The following is an 18,043-nucleotide window of genomic DNA, read 5'->3' as shown; positions in this document are numbered from 1 at the left end:
AAATTAACATCGTTTCTCTTAATCGGACGAATTCTTATTTCACCTTTTGTACTGCCCAGCTGAATGAATCAATTTATCAACATTTGAATTTGAGACAGAGCAAAAAAAAGTACTTAACACATTGAACGCTGATATTCTTTTCGTTTCGCAAGGTATAAATAAGTAATACCTTTGAATCTGATAATTTTGCAACCTACTTTTTGATTGTCTCTAAAACATTTGAAAGTAATGTCGACGAATTCATAAATGGGGGAAGTTGAGTGAAAATTGATGTGCGGCTTAGATTTTGCTCTGATAGAAAGCAGAACGATGCGTAAATGATTGAATGTCGAAAGAATTTGTATTCGTGCCCAACGTCTCATGCATATTCATCGGTTTGAAATTTACTTAATTCTGACGAGTAACAATTAGATCAGACCCACTTTTCTTCACGTCTATTAACCCGTGTGTCGTTTTGTACATAAAGAGGCATTCCGCATCTTTTTTTTTGTTGTTGAATAAAACCGCAGTCATTTGTAGCCTTAAACATACGCACATGATAATTATTTCGTTCGCTCGACGAAATCGACAAAAACAAAGCATGCATACCATAATTACGGGCTTGTAAATTCCAAAATGTGTTCACATTAATGCCTTTTTTTCCACTCGCTCAAGATCTTTGTTTTTTTTTATTGAAGAACAAGAAAATGTTTTCTTCTTTCCCGGTTTTGTTTTGCAATTCGCCGTCGCCTATGTAGATCTAATCATTTATTCTGAAATTATATCTGTTGTGGCTGCTCCTCTAAAATAAACAGTCAGCTGGTGGAAGTGGTTTTTTTCTCGGGCTTGGAGCACTCACTGGTGCATGATGCGAGTAGACCCATTTGTATAATACAAATGAATAGCTAGCGCTGGGTGGCTTCAAAGCCTGTAATTTGTGATTGAACAACAAACCAAGTGCACTCAACACGACAAAAATCGAAAGAAACTGATGCAATTCACCATTTTTTGCTTCCTTCTACATTTGGCCGTTCCGCGATTAATAATTAGTCCACACTGGTTAGGTTGTTAAATTGTTTTATTGCGGCAGTATTGTGACCCATTTGATTTGAACCAATTGCAGCAATCAGGTTTTCAACTCTCTCGCACATAATGATTTTCGTTAAATTGCATCCTTCCTGTAAATTATCTCATTTTCTTTTTGCTATAACTTATCATTTCAATTTGATACCACGATCAATTAAGATATGCACACACATATATTGTTCTTTGATGCTTCCTTCTTTCCTTTCAGCGTGAAAAATGACATCGAACTGCATTTCGTGCGCGTTAATAAAACATATTAATTGGCACAAATTAAATGGTATGACGAGTGAACAACCGGAATTTCATCTTGGCCATAAAAAAATGCATTGTGCATCTGCTATGATAAGCGTAAGAAAATCAAATTGACCCATATTTTGGGTTGTTGTTGTTTTCATTCAGCAGCAATTAACGCGCTGAACCTATAAAATTCTATGGAAGTTGGTTTATAGAATGACAACGATGAATATTGCATTTGAAACGAGTGAAGATATTTCAAAACCCGTTACAAAAATATGTCAGCTTTCATCATGACAGCCGATCGCTTCAATGCTGATAGATGTTGTCCAATGTTTGCAAATAAATATTGTACAACTTTAATGTGCAACAGACATGAAATTGATCGAATACAGAATGCACATAACCATAACCAAAGTCGGTCATAATATAGTCAAGTGAATGTTATTTATGCGCTACGGGAATATTGCTTAGAGAATGAGAAAACAAACACCGAAAATATAACGGTTCGGATACGGAGCCATGCTGATGTGATATATGTAAACAAATGCACGCACGTGCAAAATCGAATGAATGAATTATTATCATTTCGCTGTTCTTATTCATCGATAGATTTACAGACAAAACCCGACTTTCATCGAAATTAGAACACATTTCCCTCCCATTTGCATCAAACTGTGCATTCAGAACTCATTTTAGAAATTGGAATGATCGCACTGGTTTTTTTCTCTCTTACTGCATTTGCAGTTGATTTAGATTCAAATGCTTCCCTTCTCTTTGTCAACAATCAGCATATACAACTTTTTAGTTGGTTGCTGGTTATTTTAGAATGCACTCAATGATATTGACAACGTTCTATACACATTCACAGATATAGGTCAATTGAGTGCGCATAAACGAACTTATATGTATAAATACAATCACTCACGACAGAACCCATCGACCGATCTTCGTTTCTTCCTTTTTGCCAGTGTGTACTTATTGAATTAGCAATTCTTTTCTTGTAGTCCCATATTTGGTGCGCCCGTTTGTTAGTCGGGTGCTTGAAGCATCGTGATCATTGTTGATCTCATTAAATTGGCCTTTCTCTTCTGCACGTCTCCCATCAGAACATATAAATTCCATTCGCAATGCCATTGTTTTTCGCCAGAAAAACAGCAGCAACAACAGTAGTAGATAAATGGATGAACAAAAAAATTATTATTTTTTTTTTTTTTTTTGTTTCACTGAAACTCTCCCAATTTGGTAGTTTTAAGAATTCTATTCGTATAGATCAAAGAATTCCGTTAAATTGTGGTTGCGATTCTATTTTCCATTGAATTAGTTCAAATAAAATGGACTAAAAAAACATCGAATCATAAAAACCGCAAATATTGGAGCGTAAAGTTGCTGTAAAAGGGAACGTCAGCGAATGAATTATGCCAATTTGGGAATTTTAAGTTTGAAAACTAATCCGTAAAGTAGAGAAGAAGAAAAAAAAAGATTCGATTTTCTTTTCGCATTCATATTCGTGGCTCATAACAAACAAGCGAAAATGGAATATGCTCATCATTTGCCGACAAAAAAAAGTGAAACACAATTAAACGTCTGTTTAATTATATGGCCTGAAATATCTAAATTTTAAATTGCAAGCACATCGAATTTTGAAGTGTAGAGCAACAAAAAACAACAAACAAGATTATTTAATCAGTTGTTGAGTTGCGTGATGAATCAATTGCTGTTTCGTTTACTACCAACACCATTTTTTCTTCTCTTTTTCTTTTTCAATACAATTTCAATTTTCAGCTAAGAGTGAAGTGAAAACAAAATGTGTATAATTTCTAGACTCGCGTAAAAATTCTGTATTCAGCTCATCACAATATATATATTTTATCCGATGCGATCTGATGTGTATTATTTCAAACATCTGAAAACTGGGCTGACGGTGCTGCGAACGATGCACGCAAATTTATTATTGTATATGTATATTTTTGTGGGGCAAAGAAATTGAATAGACACAGAGAAAGAGAGAGAAGACGCGACTTCTTGATTCTGTAATGCATCGACACATAGCCGGGTGCTAATTTTCATTGTGTGAAAACAAGAATTACCTATGCAGTTCATGATATAACTGTATTATTTATGCTAGATGATTTTATTTATTTATTTTTATATGCATGTTATGAGCGTTTGTTTGCCTTGCAGCCGAATCGTAACTGATTTGCGCGATTGTGTAATGTAACAGCAACTGCACCAACTCTGCATCACCGCTGCATTGTTTTGCAGCTTCTTTGCTGTTGTTCGCTAGAGATTTTGTAGCAGAGATTAAATTTCTGATTTGTTTATGATTGTTTTATCTTTCAATTTGTTGATGTGACTTGTTTTTCACTAATCCTCAACATGTGATGTGAATAAACACATTCAATCAGCATAGGAGAGGTGGTAATCCATTGTCGCTTGTCATCATTCTTGTTCAATGCATTTATCGAGAGAAATTAGCACAGTTTTTTTCTCTGTGTTTTGCGCGCGTGTGCAAATAAAAACTTGTTCATTACATGAATGCGAACGGAAAACTCTCGACGACGTGAGGTCACGGTGAAATCACTCGTTTAGACAAAAAAAAACCGACGAAGTAAGATTTAAGTAGAAAATTAGAAGAAGAAGAAGAAAGCCGATTTAAACTATTCCTGAAATTACAGTAAAGATCACAAAATGATGAAAGCAACGGCATCTTTGATTCGTATTGAAATAAAAAAGCGTTTTGTTTTGTGAACAAAGTCAACCAGCCAAATGATGTTGTATATTAAAATACATGTTATTTTGAAAACTGGCAGCTACATAAAATTAATTTAATCGTCGTCTTTATTATTTGGACGGTTCTTGACGATCTTTAAAATTCTTTCATTTCGTTAATTATTAACCTTCTTTGGTAATTTTTTGATTAAGACTCTCGAGTCGTAAGACTTAAGAGTGAAAGAGTTTTTGCAAATTGGGCTGATTATAGTCATAAAGAACTCCTAGTTCAAATATCTTGTGGATTTTTTTAAATAGTTTTCATTCACTCAACTTAAAATTTTGTGCATAGCCATTTGAATTTTCAATCGGTTGATTCATTAATTAAACTGAAGAAATGTGATATATTTCAGATTAAGGTAAAATATTTTTGTCTATTAATAGAATCGATCGTCTTAATAGGCATTAAAATGAGTTGTTAAAATTGTTTATGTGTTTCGATCTATAAATGGCAACTGATTTTGATATGCTCGGCCTGAAATACGGTAGACTGTGGATAATTTAAGATTTCAGCATACACATATAGATGCATAGATACAAAAGAATCACCGAATCGACTGTCTTGAGCATATTTTATCGTTTCTGTAGATCATCATCGACCCACAAAAACGTGCATGCAAAACCGGTTAATGATTATTATGTTTGCGTATTTCGTTTGAATACAACGAGGCGATCGATACGATGCACAAACGTCAGAAGACTCCGTTAATGAGCGTACAAGGATTGTATAGAAAATTGTGCTGTTCCTCCTTTCAATGCAAATGATTATATTATGGTAACGTTTTCGACGGTCACATGTTAATTGATCGTAAATAAATATAATTTTACATAATATACGTAATATCAACGAAATGGCGAACTTTTGTTGAGAAAAACACGGAACAAAAACGGTACTAAATGCATTACGACTTTTTATTCTTAAAAACATGAACACACCGACAACGGATGCGGGACGGCTTGTTGTTATTGTCGTCGTCGATATCGATTTTACATTGTTGTTTTGCTGATGCACACATTTTCGGGCGCCTCTTCTTCATTTCTATGGCAGAAATTTATACGACGGGGTCTTTTTCGTTGTGGTTTCGCGGTTCCGTTTTAATCACACTAAGTGCCTATTACTCATAATCACGAGCACACACAGCAGAGTAAAGTCAAAGATACACACACGGCGTATCAACGACGCTATCTCTGCATTGCATTCATCATGTTATTGCATGAAATTCCCCTACGATAAGCCATATACATTTTTCTCATGTGATGCACGTCATTATATTTATTGAAGTTTTATGTGATTTTCTCTTTTCGCTTAATGCCAGATGATGAAGTCATGTTCGTCACATGGGCTTCATATTTTGTTGTTGTTGCTGTTATTACACATCCAATTGAATCGTCTTGTTTGGGCTAGACACTTTTCAGTGCAATATCGTCATTGTCACACACTTGAAACTCAGACAAGCGAATGCAACGAACGCGAAACGATTAGGGATGATTGTGTGTCTTGCATTTCTTTGAAAATATCAATAAATCTCCACAATTATTTAAAATTACTTGGAATTGTGTTAGATAAAATGTGACTTTGTGAATCAAAATACAATGTAACAACGAGCATTTTAGCGTTGAAACAAAAAAAAAGTAACAAATTTGTAAAATACATAATAGAAACATCAGAAAAATCACTTTCTTTTTCCATTTTAAACCATGATAAACGAAAACATACTGAGCATACAAATTGATCCGATACGATTATTTATGATTGAACAATAATAATATGTGTATGAGTGTACAGTTAAAATTGGAATAATTTTCTTCAATGCATATACTTTGATCTATGCGATGAGCGATTTCTTCCGAATGTAATATAAATAAATATGATTGCATCAATTAGCAAGACAGCATTGCAAAAGCTAAAAAACCACATCAATTTTTTGTTTTCATCTTCAGTCGAGAGCGAGTTGATGGAACAACAGTTAAATAATTTAGTATTCTAATGTGCGGGGCTGAGTAAAAGAGATTGGATATAAACACAGCGAAAAAAAAAACATCATGCTTTGGATACAATTGTTTCTATCGTTTGTATGGTGGAGAGAGCGCAGCGCAGCCATCGGGCACGCAAAAGACACACAAAATATGGAAAAAGTGATGGGAAAAATCAAATACAAATATTTCGCTTAATTACCATAGTACGATGCAATGTAAATAGCTCAACCAATTCGCATGTGGTTTAAACCACATTCAAACGAGACGAAGAATGAGCAATCTTTCTTTATTTCTCGAAAAAGATAAAAAAAACGCGCACAATTTACACACACTAAATGTAATTTATTAGTGTACATGAGAGATTGGTCGTTTAGTCTAATTTTTTCTTCTTCTTTTGTTTTTTTTTTCGCGTATTATTTTCATTTATATTTATTCATTTTGCCGTCTGTTTTTCATTTCGGTTTAATCTCATTTTATACGATGCACAACAATATAAACGATGATAACGATTTGTTTTCAACGTTTTGAGCGACAGATCTGGTTCGTATTCAGCTGATTTATGTCTATGTTTTCATACTTTTGTCGTCGTTTTGAGATTTATTTGGAAATCAACCTCCGTTCGCCAAATCTTTTGCACGAGTTCATTGTTAGATTGAATTGATTGATCCGGTTTGAAATTGATTTCAAAAGATGTATGATTTCTTTCCGGAATGGAACATTGATCGATCGATTGTTATGATTATTGAATGAAATTTTCATTTCATTTTTCGCTGCATAGATCGTTAATTTTTTTCAAAATGACAGAGGAAAAAAAATGATGATGAAAAGAATCAATGATTTGGAAGCTCATTATTTTGATCACGACAAGAGAAAGAAAGCGAAAAAGTCTTCCCGTTTTGAATAATTAAATCATTTAAAGCTCTTCTCACTCCATGTGTTCGGTCTCTCCCCGTCGACATTGGCGACCGTATCACCGGCAGCCACATTTACATATTCTTGTACGAAGATCAAAGACACACTAAAGCATTTTAATAATGCATGGCCCTGTTTGTGAGAATTTTAATTGAATTCCACACAGTGGAAACCACATAGCTGCGGTAGCATTGCTCATCGTAAATTGTCTGCATAGAAGCAGATAGTTCACTGAGCAACGGTCTGTGCACAAATACACTCACTGCATTACTCCTATATCAGACGTTCCACTCGTAACTCAAGCGAGTTCAATAGTCTACGGTGTTACACTGTTCGATTCTCTTAAATCTCACGACCATTGCATGCATGGGGTCAATCACGAAATTCTAGTGCATCTAGTTTTTGATAGGATTTCACTAGAAAACTAGAAAATTCTAGTGCGTGAAGTTGGCTCTCAGTAGTTTTTCATATAAATTATATGGCCTTTGGTGTGAAGTTGGCTTCGTTTGTGACGTCATTCTTCGCACTAGATTTACTAGTTTTTCTAGCATTCACTAGCGTGATTCGCCCCATGATTGCATGTCATACACATAATTTTTCGATGTTGTTATTTTGTGTTGTTTATCTATGTTTTTCTTACATTTTATCTTCATTGAAATTGGCTGGCGTGTGCGATTAAATAGTACCAGTGAAATATCTCCACTACTAGAGAGAGAAAAAAAGGTATGCAAATGTGCAACGAAATTGATTACATCGATTTTGCAGTAGCAAAAATGAATGAGTAGCAATTTATCTCTCTCTCTCTCTGTGTGTGTTTTTTTCCAGTGGCAATCCATGACTTTGAGTATACTTCATCCACTTACGCAAACAATTTTTATTATTTATTTGCATAATTATTTTCTTATACACTTTTTATGTCATTGTACATTTCATGTGATCGGTTGTGTTTTGGCGATGATGGTCCCTGATTGATGGTTATTAATTAATGGCACTTCTTTCGCCGATAACTTTCGCCAAATTTGGGTGGAACCACTTACCAAAATTAAATTACCATTGAAGTCATTGCATAAAATCGTCATTGACTTTGATCGACATTAATGACATTAAAGCATTCAACACCAATCAATTTAATTTATGGTTGGACACTCATAATTATGTGATGTATGAAATCGATCGTTTAACGTTGGTTTTCTTCCCGCTTTTGTTTTCGTTCGATAAATGATTTAACATCATTGTGATCGACAGACTGAATTGGATAATAAGATAGGAAGTGGCAGCTGTTTTCGGATGTTATTCCCATGCACAGATTGCATCGATGTGAAATCAATTTGGCTGGCAGACAGAATCATTGTCATGCGAATACCAGTTGATGATATAAAATCGAATTTAAATAATTGCATTGATAAACGTCAGATATTTCGGAGCCAAAATGACGATGCTGCGTCAATTATTTCACAAGAGCACATTGACTGCATCGTCAGTCTTAAAAAATAATCCACAATGAAAGTACATTTGGCTGTTGGCATAACGTTTCATCAAATGGTTTTCTGTGCATGTCGTGAGCAAAGAAGCATGTGTATCAATCGCACTATGTGCAAGAATGTTTTGGAGCGGAAACATATTTTCAAAATAAACAAATTAATTTGATTTCGAAATAGGCATACACAAAATGCTCGATAGAGAGAAAGTGCAATCCGTGATGTGTTTCTTTCTTCTTCGTCGATGCCAATAACAAATCTATTAGATAATGGAGCGGGACATGCACGGAATGAGACAAACAAAATAAAATGTGAATTTCGTGTATATGAAATTCGGTTTAATCGGCGATGAACTGCTTCTCAAAAAGTCACAGTGCCGATTCAAGTGATTCATGTCGCTGTGATTGCATGTGTTTCATACTAAAAAACAAACAAACAGATATTACAATATAAACATTTAGATTGATTACGGCCGATTCATGACTTCAGTTTCAATGCTAAATGACTCGAGGCACTCGAAAATGATCTTTCGATGATATCATTTAACTATCGTCTTGAATTTCTTTTTTCTTCTTCTTTTATTCATCGTTTGGCATTCAAATGCAACAAATTATACTGATTGTCAAACTCACTAGATATCTATAGTTGAAAAAAAAAAACGTCTGACATCAGTTACGGTTAGAGGTTAACAAAGAGAATAACGAGAAAGTCAACGCTTTTTTCTCTGCGTTTTCAGTTTGAAACATGATCACATTACAAATTCTGGAGATTTGTCACTTGCAAACGGAATTGAAGAGACAAACTAAAAATAAAATTCATCATCATCAAATACGCATTAGAAACTACACAGCACACCGATCTATTTTAAGCAATGGAACATCACACGCTAAGCATATTGCCTAATATGTAAATCCAAGATCGGCGACAATTTTCGCTTAAAATGAAATAACCACATTATACCATAGATGTTTACATTTACACCATAAAACGATTCTAAATAAAAGAATAAATGAAGCCACAGCTCGCACATTCATGGATAACTACATTGTAAAAATAGATTTTTACTATTCGCTAATAAAAAGAACGATATGTGAAAAGTAACTAGGATCGATTACATTGCATTTAGCACATTTTCTTTTTGTACTCAAATTCTCAGTGCTTTCGTAATTTCACGATTTTATTTCTCCATTTGCTAATTTTCCGACACTCATTTTCTTCGCACCTATTTTTTATTGATTGTTACAAAACTTTTATTGAATACGTACAAAGAAATCCAATTCTATTTAAAAAAAAAAGGCATTTTGAAGCCCTATTGGCGAAGTACGTTGTAATCACATTGCACCTAATATTAATATAACATCACCTGCTATGTTCTTATTCCATACATGAATTCATTACACTTTCATTTTATGCAAATGAAATGTGTGGAAATCGAAAAAAAGTTCATTTTTTTTTTCAAAATTGAAAGCGTATTCGTTGAAGTGTACGTGTAATATATGGGTAAATCAGTTATTATGGATAATGCGCATCCGCGGGGTGTGATTGTGATCGGAACGACGGTAATTTTTGTGTGTGTGCGCTCTCTCCGTGACCTCCAGTCGAAAGACAGTAATTTAATCGTCAAATCTGTCATTTAAAATTCACATTTCATACTGCACTGTAATATTTTTCGTCACTTCAATAAATCGTCGATTTTTTGTGCGTAATTGTGCATTCACTTTTCTTTTGCATATGGATCACTGTATGCCAAAAATATGGTTGTTACTTAAAAAATGCGTCGTCAATCAATCTCAAATTCGATGTGCACGCAATAATGGTGACCGTAAAATACGGATTTATTGTTTCTTTTTTTTGCATCACGCATTATTCGAATGAAACGCTTTTACCGTTTCGTTTTGCAAAAGCAATCAGAGTGAATCGGGTACGGACACTTTCAAGAATATTCTCTGCTTGTAAAACATGAAACATAACACAAATCACAATTCTCGAGAAATTGACGCTCTTTTAAAATCGCACATTTCAACCAAAGAAAAATGGAAGAGAGAGAAAAAAGTGAAGGTTTTGCCATTTTCCAATGTCGTTTTCAGATTTGTTTTGGTTTTTCGGAAAGCATGACGATGATCCAGATGGTTTTTATGGCGAAAATTGACACATATTCAGTCGACAGTAAAAGTGTCGAAAAAGCGTAAGTGAATGCACACATTTTTTTTTCTCGAAATACCGCATGTTTTAAACTTGAAGCCCTTTATTTGTTGCGTTTCAAACGTCAAAATGGTCGGTAGAAGAATGAAATTTCGAAACGGAATAAAAATATACGAAATAAACATCAAAATAATATGAAAGAAAAACTTGATTTTCTTGGAATCGTGTTTGATGATTCAGTATCTTGATTTGGTTATTTCGAAGACGAGATTAATCAAGTTTTCTTAGCCAATGATTCACTATTGAGAAATTTGTTTCTTTTTCTCGCGATGGTTTAAGTTAATCTATTCGTCTGTTTGTGAAAAAAAAATGAAAACATTAATTAAAATATACTTACAAATTCGATTACTTCTGGTATGAAAACAAGTCACAACAAACAGCAGATTGGCCTTCACCTAGAAAATGAAGAATAGGCGATGTAAGAAAATGAATCGTCATCGACAATGGTTTCGTGGAAATCAAAAAACCAATGAAATGCAAACTGATGCGGTCGACGATGAGTCACCTGAGAGTTTTGCATGACTTTGTTGTGGCTTTTGGTTCAAGACGATTGATGCGAATATAAAAAAAAACCACGACTTAAGAGATTAAATTAATACCAAATGGATGAACCGAGAGATATATAAAAATAACAATCAATAAAATAAACTTTTATGTAGATAAAGATCAGCTTCGGCTCACAGGCTGTTCTAATCGGTTTGGTCAATGACCTTTTAACTGAAATGTGATATATAAATACAATTTGTTCATAAACAAACGAAGCAACATTGTTTCAGATCACGTGATTCAGTGTCACAGAGTGTTTTACCTACAAATAAAACACTTATCGCATTTACAGCACGATAACAAATAAGTTACAATAATGGATTGACATATGCACACACACACACACAATTCGTAATGTTATGCACACTTGGCGAGTAAGTATGTGCAGTAAAAAGAAGGGCAACATTGATGTATAGATATGCTTGGCTAACAATGCATTCGATTATATTCATTTTCGATATGTTAGAATTCATTAAACTGGCTCGTTTTACAAATGCAAGTGTAAAGTTACACATTGATTTACAATCGGCCAAGGAACTAAATCTCATGGTTTAATGAATACCATCGTATGTTATCCGGCTGATAAAATAACTATTTTCCGCTTTCTATTTCTAGAAATGAAATAAAATGGAATTCATATGCGAATGAAAACGAATAGAAAATCTCATACCAATCGCTACTTAAAAATCAGTGCCAATGAAGAAATTGTCGAAGAGAAAAAACAAGCCATTTTCTTGAAATGAACGAAATAAAAAAAAGACGTTGTCTCTTATCGCCAGCATTAATCTCACACCGAAATAACAAAGTATTTAATTAAACGAAAAGTGAGGCGAAAAGAAATGAAAAGTACAAAACAAAAGCAAAGCGTGAAAACAATCAAATCGAGAACGGTACGAGTTCATAAGTGTGACCGAATGTTCAGCATTTGATTTGGTTTGGCGTTTCGCTGTCTATAACAAATAATCTGTCTTTCTCTATCTCTCCGTACATTGGCCGAAATGAAAGTGAATTATACGTAGCATATTCATTGTGATCAACGACATTTTGCAAGTTTATGGCCATTGCTCCCAATTTTCGGGGCGTTATTCACATAGCATATACACGAATTTGAGGATCGTCTCGTGCAAACATGTTAATTTTCTTATCTACAAGCGGTGAGCGGAACAAATGACGCTAGTGACATTCGGAAATGAGCTCATTAAATTTGATTGTACCAAACCATCTACAATGCGATAAATATTCTGATTGCCTGAAACGAAACAAGTTTTCAAGATGTTCAATTTAATGTATCGTACCGATATTGTAAAGTTCGCAAATGATTTGCGATGCACAGATGAACCTGAAATGTAAATCGTTGTGCATATATACACGAAACGATAAAGAAATTTATTTTTGCAGAGTGATTAAAGGAAAATGAACGGCAATGTTTATATGGAATTGCTTATTTCAGCGGTTTCAATGCTCAATCAATGAGAGTTTAGGTCCGTGTATATATTTTTATTCGTTTTGAATTCTTTTCGGGTGAAAGTTATTTATTTTTATTTTTGAGAAAATTATATGATCTATCTGGTGGTCATACATTAAAAAAAAACTGACACACGAATATTTCTTCTATGCATACAAACGATTATATGCCTACGGAAAGAATACTCACGATTTCGACATAAACATAAAAAAAGCAAGCGAAAAAAAAGACACTCACAAAAACCGCTCGAAATATTTACAACGACCAGACACTATTAACATTTACGACTGATGGATCTGTGAGCGTTCATTTTTACATATCTCAAATATGGACATCGTTTACATTTATCTCGCGAGAGAAAGACAAAAAAAACGACTATATTCTTGGCGTGTTCGTTCCTCCTATTTCATTCTGTTGATCTAGTTTATGCTAAATTTACAGCTGCCGATTTTCTGTGGCGAGCAGAGAGATGGAGAAATTGACACGGAAGAGATGAAATGATGGCGACACAACGAAAACAACGAAAAAAGTGCCCGCATAAAAGTGAAAAGTGTGGATTAAAAGAGCGATTAAGTGAATTATTTTCTCAAAGAGGTATTTTGTTGACAATTTTATATTACTGTGTGTAATCGTACCAACAACAAAACCTATTCAATACAAATGTAAGCGTTCATGGTATTTACTTGGGCTATCTTATTTTTTTTTCTTTTCGCGAATTGTTTACTAATTTTATCTATTCACAAGAAAAATTGTTAAGCATATGTACCCAGACACACACAGAGAAAGAAAGAAAGAAAGAAAGAGATATATTCTTTTAGCCCACAGTTTTCCATTCCATTTGCGTTAAAAGCCGTCTCGTTATATCGTCGATCCTGTCGAATGGAAGTATACCGAAAGAAAAGTAGCAATCGTAAAAATAGATGAATAAGTTGTCGAATGATAAAATCTTTTTCATTTGCGCTCACGCGCACTCATCAACTGCATTGTGTGACAACAATGACAAACAATATGAGAAAAGTCAGTTTAGACAAGTCGCGTGTACTAGTAATTCATTGAATGTATGCTACAAAATTAACGGTTTGTGCCAAAAGATTTGAGAGAGAATTAAATGACGCACAAAAAAAGCACACACACACACACACCACATTTATTGCGTTTCTATACAGACGTCGCGGTACATCGGCAAGAGAAAGTTATGCTTTTGCATTGGCTATATGTGGCGTGTAGAGTTCTGTTTTTTTTCTGCTATGCATATTATCCACAAATTGCAGATATTTGTGACGCGTTACTGTCTATCCGACTGTCATTTGTGTCGCTGTGATTTGTTTCGATTTCATTTATATATATTGTTGTGTCTATTAATGGCGGCTGTTACATTTTATTGTAACTCAATTTGCAATTTTTCCTCCTTTCCTGATGTTATAAATGCGGACGGGGATTAATTGCATTTAGCATCATTGCCGCGCCATCGTTTAAAACCACTGGAAATACATGTAATGCACACACACAAACACACTGATGCTATGAGTGAGATTTACCAAAAGGCTATTAAACCTTTCTTTTGTGTCTCGCAATTTTCTCACTCTTAGTTTCTAATGCTCTCATGCGCTGCCATTAAATTCGATTTGTTCATTGCATTTCAGAATCAATGAAAGTTTTATAGCACCAATGTAAAGGAAAAAAAGATAAAATATTTTTTTTTTGTAACTGCAAAAGCGATTGCAGATTGATTTGAGAGAAATCTAATTTTAGACATAATGATGTGAAATCGGGAAATATCCATGGATAGTTTTGCATTGTATGTCCACTGAATGCAACTTAATACTGTAAAATTAATCATCAATGTTCCACGCGCAAACTAAAAAAAAATCGATTTCTCAAGGAGTTTTTTTTGTTATCTTGGTTGATCACCCTTAAATAATGTGTAAGAAGATTGCGGCAAATGATGCGGCGAAAAAAAGAGTAGTTAGAAAATGCATTAAAATGCAGTAAATGCACTTAACATTGTGTGTTGTAAAATATTTTAATGGATTTGTTTACTTTCAAAATCGACATGAGCATACATTTTGATACATATTATTTATATGTATGAAGATGATTCATGTGCGGCATGTGCAAAAGTAAATAAAATGTGTGCGTCTTTTTTGGCCTACGATTTTCCGACATACGAATGAAGTGTGTGTGGGCTTACACTTCCAAAAATAACCAACAAATTATCATCTTCGCACGAATTTCGCTTTACCAACTGGTAGTCGATTCCGTAAATCGAAAGTAAATTATGGGTCCGAAGAAAAACACTCGAAATTTTCACATGATTGAGCTAATAGACGTGGCGTACAGTCGTGCAAACAGAACGATTGCGTGAACCATGGCGCATTCTTGTAGCACTTCAATCAATTACGTTTTTTTTGCCGCAAAAACAACAGACGCCAATGATTAACTAAACGGATGGTTTTTGGCGAATTTAATTGATATATTTTTTTTAAATTCGAATGTTATGAAACACAACACAACACACCAATTCGGTACTTCGCGCAATTTATACTCACATCAATATTAAGAAAACAATGTGCCAAAATTGAATTGAATCGAAACTCATAAATAAAAGTGAAAGAGGCAATGAATTGAGAGAGAATTGATTGGTTGCATAACCGTTTGTGTTTTGTTGGGCTAAATGTTTTTTTTTTTTATCGCATCGAGTGTTTTGTGGGAGTGTTTTTTGTTTTGTTATTTTTTTATTCAACATTGTTGTGCGTGCCATAGGAAAATTGGCTCTTGTTGAAACTGCCATCGCTCAGCAAATTGAAACGACAAATAAAGCACTTTGTGTGAAATATATTTTTTTTTGCGGCGAAAAGCAGAAGCGATACCAAAAAACACACACAAAATCGAAAAGTCCATTGAAAATTCATTTCATTCATTGTTTATGTGACCAAAAATGTCGATATTGCATAGTGTTGTGTGTGTTTTTGTCTCCCCATTTGAGTATGGTAGATCTAAATATGAAGTTTGTGGCGACGTATTTGGAAATTTACTGCTCAAACATTGAACATTGAACGTATGAGTGACGACACAATGTCTCGGCCAGCAGTGAGTTATGTGCATCGCACAAACGCGACTATTACTCACACACACACACCCAACGTAGAACTCAAAACGCAGCAATAAAAAAACACGCGCGATTGTCATATACTTATATCGCTTTACATTTTCAGCGTCAGTTGACATCAATCTGATTAAATTACGTAATCGCTTGGCTAGAGCATTTCTTGGGTTTCATCGTTGTTGTCGTCACCGTATTTAGTTCTCTTAGCTAATCGCCATTGACACGAAAACCAGCTACTGAAATCATATTATGCAATTTTGCATCGTTTTATATGTCGCTTTTATCAATTGTGCCAACAATCGATTGTTTTGAAAAGACCATGGATTAACATCAGCTTCGAACTGCTCAGCCAAATGGTGACTGAGCTTTGAAATAAAAATTCAAATAAAAAAATTGCTGTTTCTTTTTTTGCACTACTAACAACCTCTTAAATCACTCAACATGATTTTAAGTAAGCGTTGATATTTCAAAATATATAATATTCGGTCTGCAAATAAATACGCTCATCAATACCGTTGATTGATTTCGTTGAAACCACATCTGAATCTGGTTGGCTATAAATATTTAAAAAAAACATCACTAATTCACTCAAGTGTAAAATGACTGTGCAAAGATTGAGCGTGTATTCCATTTGAGTAAGCGATTGGCACAAAAACCACACATCACTTGCGGTGAAATGGTTTTTGCATCATAAAACTGATGCGAGATGGAAGTGATTTTAATTGGTTTATGCAAATCATTTTATGATGTTACAATTTTCACTCTTCATTGGCTTGGCTAATTAATGCGGTGCGCATGGTTTGTTGATGTGTAAAACATTACAAGGCATAAAAGAAACTACGCTATATGGAAGGCATGACATCTGATACATGACACATTTCGAAAAATTTGGAGCAAAGTTCGAATCTGACGGAAACTATACGGTTTTAGGGGTCGTAACTTTGATGATGGTGTTAGTATGTCACTTCTTCAGTAACTTCTTCCAAGTAAAGAAAAAGTCGAGCACATTAAACGGTCTTTCAACCGAAAACAGAACGAAACTAGAAGAGGAGTTCATTATAATGAAAAGAAATTCGGAGCACGAATTGTTTTGTTTGTGACAACAATTTGACTGAAGAAAATCATTTCAAACGAAATTCCGCAATGAATTTTAAACTCTCGGAATGACGAGTGTTTTATTCGTTTCGGTCATACAAAAATGTCTTTTTCTTTCATGACATTGACCATACACTTCATTCAAACTACAAAGTAATGACCGAAATGACGCATTCTGCTTTGTTTCAAATGCGTTCTTGTACATTCTTTTTCTAAATGGCCACCATCGAAATAAAGCGGCAGCAATTATGAAGTGTTATTGCAGACGACACAGCATGCATCACACGATCTGCATGCATAATTCGATTGCAAGTCATGCTTTGGTCTTTGTCTTTTCATGTGTCGCATTTTGTTGAGTGAGTGGAATAAGGAGAAAGAGAGAGAGAGAGAGAGAAATGAAATGAAGAATTTCAGCCGGAAAGTCTTTGAGTTGAAAAATGACATGGATCGCATATGAGTGGACAAGTCGTAACAAGTGAACAAAACTGCATGCCATTTCTTTGTTCACCTTTTTGAGTTATTGTACCATGAACTGGACAACAGGAAAAAAACAAATTAGCATCGAAAACCTCTCGAGCAGTGGAAAACAAGCTTATCGGTCTGTTTTTGTGCATTTACTTTTGAACGAGACGAGATAAAAAACCATAAAAAAATTTTTTACAAGTGAATTCACATTTTTTGTTGTTCTTCCATTTTGTATTCGCGACAGAAACAGGAGAGAAGCGAAATAAAGAAGTCAAAGAGAAGAAACGAAAAAAAAAACACACACCAAAAAGAACGGAAAGGGCATCGAAGATAAAGTGCCAGAGCATGGCCTAAAGAATTGTTTCGATGGCGAATTTGAGAGTATATATATAAAATATATGTTTGTACATGTCACACACGAGAACACTTGAAAAGGAACCCTTTGTGCGGAAATGCCATTTCATTATTTGTTATAAACGTATTATGTTCGTTCAAGTTCTTACTTATCATTTTATGGTCGTGCACACTTCTGAAGGTAGCCAACGCAAACCAACCGAAAGTGGCCTAAACCTTGTCGATTGCATTTTTTTGTTGTTGTTATTGCTCTCTTTCTCTCTCTCTCTCTCTCTCTCTGATGGTTGAGTGTGTCTCATTTTAAAAGGCTTCAGTCAGCATGTGCATGTTGCACGACAATGGCCAGCCGTTGAATGCTCTACTCTTTGGCTG

General features: G+C 34.5%; 1 protein-coding gene across 1 annotated transcript in view; it reads right to left on the bottom strand.

The window, feature by feature from the left end:
• Window positions 1-18,043, bottom strand: part of LOC116348744 (CDC42 small effector protein homolog) — a 29,088-nt gene that overhangs the window by 7,617 nt on the left and 3,428 nt on the right. The window contains exon 2 of the mRNA XM_031779844.1: window positions 10,978-11,035. The gene's annotated coding sequence lies outside the window, so the exon portion shown is untranslated. The remainder of the gene's footprint in view (window positions 1-10,977; window positions 11,036-18,043) is intronic.

This window comes from Contarinia nasturtii, unplaced genomic scaffold (genome assembly GCF_009176525.2).
Source record: "Contarinia nasturtii isolate CC-2019 unplaced genomic scaffold, AAFC_CNas_1.1 Cnas_scaffold_2678, whole genome shotgun sequence".
In the NCBI taxonomy this organism is placed as follows: Eukaryota; Metazoa; Arthropoda; class Insecta; order Diptera; family Cecidomyiidae; genus Contarinia; species Contarinia nasturtii.
This window is presented reverse-complemented; position numbering and strand designations above follow the sequence as displayed.